Source organism: Chiloscyllium plagiosum, unplaced genomic scaffold, assembly GCF_004010195.1.
Source record: "Chiloscyllium plagiosum isolate BGI_BamShark_2017 unplaced genomic scaffold, ASM401019v2 scaf_7094, whole genome shotgun sequence".
Taxonomy (NCBI): Eukaryota; Metazoa; Chordata; class Chondrichthyes; order Orectolobiformes; family Hemiscylliidae; genus Chiloscyllium; species Chiloscyllium plagiosum.
In genome coordinates, this window is record NW_025214859.1 from 1 (window position 1) to 8,444 (window position 8,444).

Sequence of the window (8,444 nt, forward strand, 5' to 3'; positions counted from 1 at the left end):
CAGTTTGTATCAGAGAATGGGCTCATTGATCTCCATATCTCTGATGGACAGCTGATTTTGAGGATGAATGGGTCACTGAAGAGTTACTTCAGATATTTGGACATGTCTGGGTGCGACATCATCCTCAAACAGGTCTGAGAAAGAACAGTCAGCCTGGTTATCTGAGGTTGTGTCACTCCCCCTAGGACCTAGATTCATGATCTCGCACATGGTATATGGATGGAGCAGCCAGTTGAAGAAGACAGTTTTGGACAGCAGGAATCAGGGAATGTAGCTGGCCTATAGGAAGATTGTTCTGAGACATCAAGGAGGTCAGCTATTGGCTTTATTACAATGACCCTCCAGTCCCCATTCCTGAGTCTGTAACCTGAAGGATAGACATAATTCTATTGAACATATTGTACTGAAAAAGGCCATTCAATCTATCATGCCTGTGATAGCTCTATGAAAGAGCAATAAAATTAGGCACATAACCTTTCTCCACATCTTAAGCTTTCTCTCCTTCGAACTTCAAACAGTTATCACAAAAAGGTTCTGCAATATTAATGCAAATAATTGGAAATAAATACAAACAATGCCTGAAAATATTCACCCTTGACACTTTAACAAACCAGTAAATAGACCTCGAGGATTCTTTTTAAAGTTAACAAATGTTGTATGACAATGTTAAACCCTGTTTAGAAATCAATTATTTGTTTATACACTTCAATTGGTGATCCTTGAGTTGTATTCCAATTACGTACAAATCACCTTAGGCACTAACTTTAATTTACACCTATTTCACATTTGTGTGTATATTAACCTTATCAGTTGGAAATTGAAGAATTATGTAATATAGAACATAGAACATAGAACAGTACAGCACAGAACAGGCCCTTCAGCCCACGATGTTGTGCCGACCACTGATCCTCATGTATGCACCCTCAAATTTCTGTGACCATATGCATGTGCAGCAGTCTCTTAAATGTCCCCAATGACCTTGCTTCCACATCTGCTGCTGACAACACATTCCATGCTCTCACAACTCTCTGTCTAAAGAACACGCCTCTGATATCCCCTCTATACTTTCATCCAACCAGCTTAAAACTATGACCCCTCGTGTTAGTAATTTCTGCCCTGGGAAATAGTCTCTGGCTATCGACTCTATCTATGCCTCTCATTATCTTGTATACCTCAATTAGGTTTCCTCTCCTCCTCCTTTTCTCCAATGAAAAAAGTCCAAGCTCAGTCAACCTCTCTTCATAAGTTAAGCCCTCCAGTCCAGGCAGCATCCTGGTAAACCTCCTCCGAATCCTCTCCAAAGCATCCACATCTTTCCTGTAATAGGGCGACCAGAACTGGACGCAGTATTCCAAGTGCGGTCTAACCACAGTTTTATAGAGCTGCAACAAGATCTCACGACTCTTAAACTCAATCCCCCTGTTAATGAAAGCCAAAACACCATATGCTTTCTTAACAACTCTGTCAACTTGGGTTTAAGGGATCTATGTACCTGCACACCAAGATCCCTCTGTTGCTCCACACTGCCAAGAATCCTATCCTTAATCCTGTACTCAGCTTTCAAATTCGACCTTCCAAAACGCATCACCTCGCATTTATCCAGGTTGAACCCCATCTGCCACCTCTCAGCCCATCTCTGCACCCTGTCAATGTCCCGCTGCAGCCTACAACAGCCCTCTATACTGCCAATGACACCTCCAACCTTTGTGTCATCTGCAAACTTGCTGACCCATCCTTCAAGCCCCTCATCCAAGTCATTAATAAAAATTACAAACAATAAGTTTCTGTGTAATGGGCTGGAGGAGGGGGCTGAATGGCCTTAGTTTCTGTGTAATGGGCTGGAGGAGGGGGCTGAATGGCCTTAGTTTCTGTGTAATGGGCTGGAGGAGGGGGCTGAATGGCCTTAGTTTCTGTGTAATGGGCTGGAGGAGGGGGCTGAATGGCCTTAGTTTCTGTGTAATGGGCTGGAGGAGGGGGCTGAATGGCCTTAGTTTCTGTGTAATGGGCTGGAGGAGGGGGCTGAATGGCCTTAGTTTCTGTGTAATGGGCTGGAGGAGGGGGCTGAATGGCCTTAGTTTCTGTGTAATGGGCTGGAGGAGGGGGCTGAATGGCCTTAGTTTCTGTGTAATGGGCTGGAGGAGGGGGCTGAATGGCCTTAGTTTCTGTGTAATGGGCTGGAGGAGGGGGCTGAATGGCCTTAGTTTCTGTGTAATGGGCTGGAGGAGGGGGCTGAATGGCCTTAGTTTCTGTGTAATGGGCTGGAGGAGGGGGCTGAATGGCCTTAGTTTCTGTGTAATGGGCTGGAGGAGGGGGCTGAATGGCCTTAGTTTCTGTGTAATGGGCTGGAGGAGGGGGCTGAATGGCCTTAGTTTCTGTGTAATGGGCTGGAGGAGGGGGCTGAATGGCCTTAGTTTCTGTGTAATGGGCTGGAGGAGGGGGCTGAATGGCCTTAGTTTCTGTGTAATGGGCTGGAGGAGGGGGCTGAATGGCCTTAGTTTCTGTGTAATGGGCTGGAGGAGGGGGCTGAATGGCCTTAGTTTCTGTGTAATGGGCTGGAGGAGGGGGCTGAATGGCCTTAGTTTCTGTGTAATGGGCTGGAGGAGGGGGCTGAATGGCCTTAGTTTCTGTGTAATGGGCTGGAGGAGGGGGCTGAATGGCCTTAGTTTCTGTGTAATGGGCTGGAGGAGGGGGCTGAATGGCCTTAGTTTCTGTGTAATGGGCTGGAGGAGGGGGCTGAATGGCCTTAGTTTCTGTGTAATGGGCTGGAGGAGGGGGCTGAATGGCCTTAGTTTCTGTGTAATGGGCTGGAGGAGGGGGCTGAATGGCCTTAGTTTCTGTGTAATGGGCTGGAGGAGGGGGCTGAATGGCCTTAGTTTCTGTGTAATGGGCTGGAGGAGGGGGCTGAATGGCCTTAGTTTCTGTGTAATGGGCTGGAGGAGGGGGCTGAATGGCCTTAGTTTCTGTGTAATGGGCTGGAGGAGGGGGCTGAATGGCCTTAGTTTCTGTGTAATGGGCTGGAGGAGGGGGCTGAATGGCCTTAGTTTCTGTGTAATGGGCTGGAGGAGGGGGCTGAATGGCCTTAGTTTCTGTGTAATGGGCTGGAGGAGGGGGCTGAATGGCCTTAGTTTCTGTGTAATGGGCTGGAGGAGGGGGCTGAATGGCCTTAGTTTCTGTGTAATGGGCTGGAGGAGGGGGCTGAATGGCCTTAGTTTCTGTGTAATGGGCTGGAGGAGGGGGCTGAATGGCCTTAGTTTCTGTGTAATGGGCTGGAGGAGGGGGCTGAATGGCCTTAGTTTCTGTGTAATGGGCTGGAGGAGGGGGCTGAATGGCCTTAGTTTCTGTGTAATGGGCTGGAGGAGGGGGCTGAATGGCCTTAGTTTCTGTGTAATGGGCTGGAGGAGGGGGCTGAATGGCCTTAGTTTCTGTGTAATGGGCTGGAGGAGGGGGCTGAATGGCCTTAGTTTCTGTGTAATGGGCTGGAGGAGGGGGCTGAATGGCCTTAGTTTCTGTGTAATGGGCTGGAGGAGGGGGCTGAATGGCCTTAGTTTCTGTGTAATGGGCTGGAGGAGGGGGCTGAATGGCCTTAGTTTCTGTGTAATGGGCTGGAGGAGGGGGCTGAATGGCCTTAGTTTCTGTGTAATGGGCTGGAGGAGGGGGCTGAATGGCCTTAGTTTCTGTGTAATGGGCTGGAGGAGGGGGCTGAATGGCCTTAGTTTCTGTGTAATGGGCTGGAGGAGGGGGCTGAATGGCCTTAGTTTCTGTGTAATGGGCTGGAGGAGGGGGCTGAATGGCCTTAGTTTCTGTGTAATGGGCTGGAGGAGGGGGCTGAATGGCCTTAGTTTCTGTGTAATGGGCTGGAGGAGGGGGCTGAATGGCCTTAGTTTCTGTGTAATGGGCTGGAGGAGGGGGCTGAATGGCCTTAGTTTCTGTGTAATGGGCTGGAGGAGGGGGCTGAATGGCCTTAGTTTCTGTGTAATGGGCTGGAGGAGGGGGCTGAATGGCCTTAGTTTCTGTGTAATGGGCTGGAGGAGGGGGCTGAATGGCCTTAGTTTCTGTGTAATGGGCTGGAGGAGGGGGCTGAATGGCCTTAGTTTCTGTGTAATGGGCTGGAGGAGGGGGCTGAATGGCCTTAGTTTCTGTGTAATGGGCTGGAGGAGGGGGCTGAATGGCCTTAGTTTCTGTGTAATGGGCTGGAGGAGGGGGCTGAATGGCCTTAGTTTCTGTGTAATGGGCTGGAGGAGGGGGCTGAATGGCCTTAGTTTCTGTGTAATGGGCTGGAGGAGGGGGCTGAATGGCCTTAGTTTCTGTGTAATGGGCTGGAGGAGGGGGCTGAATGGCCTTAGTTTCTGTGTAATGGGCTGGAGGAGGGGGCTGAATGGCCTTAGTTTCTGTGTAATGGGCTGGAGGAGGGGGCTGAATGGCCTTAGTTTCTGTGTAATGGGCTGGAGGAGGGGGCTGAATGGCCTTAGTTTCTGTGTAATGGGCTGGAGGAGGGGGCTGAATGGCCTTAGTTTCTGTGTAATGGGCTGGAGGAGGGGGCTGAATGGCCTTAGTTTCTGTGTAATGGGCTGGAGGAGGGGGCTGAATGGCCTTAGTTTCTGTGTAATGGGCTGGAGGAGGGGGCTGAATGGCCTTAGTTTCTGTGTAATGGGCTGGAGGAGGGGGCTGAATGGCCTTAGTTTCTGTGTAATGGGCTGGAGGAGGGGGCTGAATGGCCTTAGTTTCTGTGTAATGGGCTGGAGGAGGGGGCTGAATGGCCTTAGTTTCTGTGTAATGGGCTGGAGGAGGGGGCTGAATGGCCTTAGTTTCTGTGTAATGGGCTGGAGGAGGGGGCTGAATGGCCTTAGTTTCTGTGTAATGGGCTGGAGGAGGGGGCTGAATGGCCTTAGTTTCTGTGTAATGGGCTGGAGGAGGGGGCTGAATGGCCTTAGTTTCTGTGTAATGGGCTGGAGGAGGGGGCTGAATGGCCTTAGTTTCTGTGTAATGGGCTGGAGGAGGGGGCTGAATGGCCTTAGTTTCTGTGTAATGGGCTGGAGGAGGGGGCTGAATGGCCTTAGTTTCTGTGTAACGGGCTGGAGGAGGGGGCTGAATGGCCTTAGTTTCTGTGTAATGGGCTGGAGGAGGGGGCTGAATGGCCTTAGTTTCTGTGTAACAGGCTGGAGGAGGGGGGCAGAAAGGCCTTAGTTTCTGTATAACGGGCTGGAGGAGGGGTCTGAATGGCCTTAGTTTCTGTGTAACGGGCTGGAGGAGGGGGCTGAATGGCCTTAGTTTCTGTGTAACAGGCTGGAGGAGGGAGGCTGAATGGCCTTAGTTTCTGTGTAATGGGCTGGAGGACGGGGCTGAATGGCCTTAGTTTCTGTGTAATGGGCTGGAGGACGGGGCTGAATGGCCTTAGTTTCTGGGTAACGGGCTGGAGGAGGGGGCTGAATAGCCTTAGTTTTTGTGTAACGGGCTGGAGGAGGGGGCTGAATGGCCTTAGTTTCTGTGTAATGGGCTGGAGGAGGGAGCTGAATGGCCTTAGTTTCTGTGTAATGGGCTGGAGGACGGGGCTGAATGGCCTTAGTTTCTGGGTAACGGGCTGGAGGAGGGGGCTGAATGGCCTTAGTTTCTGTGTAATGGGCTGGAGGACGGGGCTGAATGGCCTTAGTTTCTGGGTAACGGGCTGGAGGAGGGGGCTGAATGGCCTTAGTTTCTGTGTAATGGGCTGGAGGACGGGGCTGAATGGCCTTAGTTTCTGGGTAACGGGCTGGAGGAGGGGGCTGAATGGCCTTAGTTTCTGTGTAATGGGCTGGAGGACGGGGCTGAATGGCCTTAGTTTCTGGGTAACGGGCTGGAGGAGGGGGCTGAATGGCCTTAGTTTCTGTGTAATGGGCTGGAGGACGGGGCTGAATGGCCTTAGTTTCTGGGTAACGGGCTGGAGGAGGGGGCTGAATGGCCTTAGTTTCTGTGTAACGGGCTGGAGGAGGGGGCTGAATGGCCTTAGTTTCTGTGTAACGGGCTGGAGGAGGGGGCTGAATGGCCTTAGTTTCTGTGTAACGGGCTGGAGGAGGGGGCTGAATGGCCTTAGTTTCTGTGTAACGGGCTGGAGGAGGGGGCTGAATGGCCTTAGTTTCTGTGTAACGGGCTGGAGGAGGGGGCTGAATGGCCTTAGTTTCTGTGTAACGGGCTGGAGGAGGGGGCTGAATGGCCTTAGTTTCTGTGTAACGGGCTGGAGGAGGGCACTATGGGACAATTTAGCATGGCCAATCCACCCTAACCTGCACATCTATGGGCACTATGGGACAATTTAGCATGGCCAATCCACCCTAACCTGCCCATTCCTGAACACTACAGGACAATTTAGCATGGCCAATTCACCCTATCCTGCACATCCCTGGGCACTACGGGACAATTTAGCATGGCCAATCAACCCTAACCTGCACATCTATGGGCACTATGGGACAATTTAGCATGGCCAATCCACCCTAACCTGCACATCCCTGGGCACTATGGGACAATTTAGCATGGCCAATCCACATCTTTGGACTGTGGGAGGAATCCGGAGCACCCAGAGGAAATCCACGCAGACACGGGGAGAATGTGCAAACTCCACACAGAGTCGCCTGAGGGTGGAATCGAACCCGGGTCCCTGGCGCAGTGCGGCAGTGGTGCTAACCAATGAGCCACCCCTTTGAGATAGTCTTGTGTGGGTTTCAGGCCCGGTGTTACCTTTGAGGCAAAAGCTTGCTCTCTTGGGTTCAGATCGTAAATAGCCCTGAGCCTCCACTGTACACACCCAGCCTTGTGATGTCTCTGACACCTACAGCCTAAAGCAGGGCAGGGTGTGTGACAGCAGCAATGCTGGGCTGGGAATCCCAGATCCAGCATCCTGACACGCCCTGGGAAATTTCTAAAAGCTACACTTCCTTTTCTCTAATTCCTGTCAGACAGGATGTCCTGAAGCACCCAACAATCAATAAAGGACCTATTTTATGGTGAAGAGGATTAAACACAGGCCTGATGGGCTCTAAAGGTTGGAATCTATGGTTTACTGAGCAAACGGAACCTATCTCTTTTTTAACCCATGATGTGGAGGTGCCGGTGTTGGACTGGGGTGGACAAAGTTAACAATCACACAACTCCAGGTAATAGTCCAACAGGTTTATTTGGATGGACTAGCTTTCAGAGCGCTCCGAAATCACCTGATGAAGGAGCGGTGCTCCATAAGTTAGTGCTTCCAAATAAACTTGTTGGACTATAACCTGGTGTTGTGTGATTTTTAATTTCTTTTACCCAGACACAGTTGTCCTGTGCTATCATGAAGTACAGAAACACACAAACACACACTCCCCTGTACACACCGGCGCAGAAACACACACACACACTCCCCTGTATACACCGCGCAGAAACACACACACACACCCCTTTATACACCGGCGCAGAAACACACACACACACTCCCCTGTATACACCGCGCAGAAACACACACACACTCCCCTGTATACACTGGCGCAGAAACACACACACACTCCCCTGTATACACCGGCGCAGAAACACACACGCACTCGCTTGTATACACCGGTGCAGAAACACACATACACACCGAAACAGGTACGTGCACACTCCCACCATTACACCCACCCGTTCACAAACGCCCATAGACAAACACACACACACACTCCCCTGTATACACTGGCGCAGAAATACACACACACACTCCCCTGTATACACCGGCGCAGAAACACACACACACTCCCCTGTATACAGTGGCACAAAAACACACACACAATCTCCCCTGTATACACTGGCGCCGAAACACACACACACTCTCCCCTGTATACACTGGTGCAGAAATACAAACACACCGAAACAGATACATGCACACTCCAACCTTTACACTCACCCGCTCACACACACTCCCCTGTATGCACTGGCGCAGAAACACACACACACACACACTCCCCTGTATGCACTGGCGCAGAAACACACACACACACACTCCCCTGTGTACACTGGCGCAGAAACACACACACACATTGAAACAGGTATGTGCACACTCCCACCTTTACACTCACCCGCTCACACACACCCATAGACAAACACACACCCTCTCCCCTGTATATACTGTCGCAGAAACACACACACACACCGAAACAGGTACGTGCACACTCCCACCTTTACACTCACCCGCTCACACACTCCCATAGACAAATACACACACACACTCCCCTGTATACACCGGCGCAGAAATACACACACACACACTCCCCTGTATACACTGACGCAGAAACACACACACACACACATCGAAACAGGTACGTGCACATTCCCCCCATTACACTCACCCGCTCACACACACCCATAGACAAACACACACACACTCCCCTGTATACACTGGCGCAGAAACACACACACACACTCCCCTGTATACACCGGCGCAGAAACACACACACACACCCACTCCT